At 37.7% G+C, this 1,826-nt stretch overlaps 1 protein-coding gene across 1 annotated transcript in view; it reads left to right on the top strand.

Moving 5' to 3' along the window:
• Positions 1 to 296: 296 nt before the first annotated feature.
• The window catches only part of LOC103802658 (alpha-1,3-mannosyl-glycoprotein 4-beta-N-acetylglucosaminyltransferase A), a gene marked incomplete at its 3' end in the record, with an annotated part of 29,354 nt that continues 27,824 nt past the window's right edge, over positions 297 to 1,826 (top strand). The window contains exon 1 of the mRNA XM_009075159.1: positions 297 to 438. The remainder of the gene's footprint in view (positions 439 to 1,826) is intronic.

Genomic DNA, 1,826 nt, shown 5'->3' with positions numbered 1-1,826 from the left:
TGGTAGGGTTGGACTGGATGATCTTGGTAGTCTTTTCCAACCCAGTTGTTTCTATGATAAGTGTTATTTGGATCTGTAGAAAGGTTGTAGGTGCAAAATAATCCTGGCCATTGCTTATTAAAGTAATCATAATAAGCAAAGGCTTCCTTTGTGCATAAGATATGATGTGCATAATTGGTTCTGGCTTTCAGTTAGGACCAAGCTTGGAATTTTGCACTGTTTACCATTGCTTAAAACTTCCTATTACTTTGTTTTCTGCATTTGATCAATTCTGATTGATTTCCCTTATGTTTGCAGATGAGACGCTGAAATTGTTGAAAGAGCTAACAAGTAGAAAATCTCTTCAAGTGCCAAATATCTATTACCATTTGCCTCATTTGTTGAAAAATGAAGGAAGCCTTCAGCCTTCTGTGCAGGTTGGCCTTGGAAGGACGGGAGGTATGCTGATACCATGGTTATTTCATGTGTTATATCTGGAGGACTTTCTAGTTTTAGAAGGATAATTTACTGCATTACTTGGTAGATCAAGGACATCTCATTCAACTTGTGTGATATTGATATGCTTTGAATTCGTGCTGAATCCGAGATGAAAGGAGCTTGGCCTGAGCTTTGCTCTTTTCTGCATAATCTCCATCACACCCCATGCCGTGTGAAGGTGCACGTAAAGAAACATTTAGTTGGGATGAATTTTTTGTAACTAAGTTAGAGGGAGCAAAGCTCAGGCATTACAGATTCTGAGCTGCTAATGGACATATCCCTTTGGCTTTTCAGATTTTTGGGGCAAACGTACATGGATATAATTATTTTAGAGTTGATGCTTCTGTTGTTCTGAACAGTATATTTCGATGCTTAAATTGAGAGTTGAGAGGACTGGAATAATCAGATGTAACTGCATCAATAAAATCTAGACAGTCATTGGAGGTGAAATAAAAAAATCAGTGTCATGCTACACTACTGTTTAACTCCCTCCTTTTTTTTTTTTCCCCCCTCATCCTCACCGTTAGGGTTGGACTCAATGATCCTTGAGGTCTCGTCCAACCTGGTTGATTCTATGATTCTCATTCCTGAGCTTTGGTCATTGGGATAGCTCCATGGAAACCCATTCTCAGAGCTCCTGAAAATAAAGTCCATAAAGCCCAACCAAGCTGGTAGACCACAAAGCTTGTGTGTGTGTCTCTAAGCTTGAAGGCCCCACTGATGAATCCTTGTTTCTCTGTGTGCCACCTGACTTGAAAGGTTCCTTTTACTGTCCACTGGAACTTTTTTTTTTTCCTTTTCTTCCCCTCTTTGCTTTTGAAATAAGCATTAGTTCCTCCTGGCCTGTATTTTCTTGATTACTTCAGTAAATTTGATTGCTCCTGCTTTTAACAGGAGGCATGCCTGTGTGACAAATGCATGGGCTCAAGCCAAAGGTTTATGTTTCTGACTATAAACACCTCTTTTTTTCTTTATGCTGTTATTCAGAAAGGAAAAATTCAATATTCCTTTATTGTTTCAAGTGAAGCCTGTATTCTATCCCACTGGGAATATATGACAGAAGTTTGGAATTGCAAAATAGGAATTGGAATCATGTTTATTTAATTAAACAGAGAGAGGAAATTCTGAGTTTAAATTATTTTCCCATCTTCTCCTTTCCTGATTCATTGTGATTATTTGAGTGTTTGTTTTAAAAATTCAGAGCTTGCTAATATGTAGTTGCTAGGCAAAGCAGACTCTATATGGAAGGATAAACAACATTATTAATAGTTGTTTGATTTCAATATATTTATGTTGTGGTAAATCATTTCACATAGGTGGTTCTGAAAGCTGGTGCTGACTTCATGAAG

The sequence above is a fragment of the Acanthisitta chloris genome, unplaced genomic scaffold (assembly GCF_000695815.1).
Source record: "Acanthisitta chloris isolate BGI_N310 unplaced genomic scaffold, ASM69581v1 scaffold1125, whole genome shotgun sequence".
Lineage (NCBI taxonomy): Eukaryota > Metazoa > Chordata > Aves > Passeriformes > Acanthisittidae > Acanthisitta > Acanthisitta chloris.
Note: the sequence above shows the minus strand (reverse complement) of the source record. Positions and strands in the feature narration are given on the sequence as shown.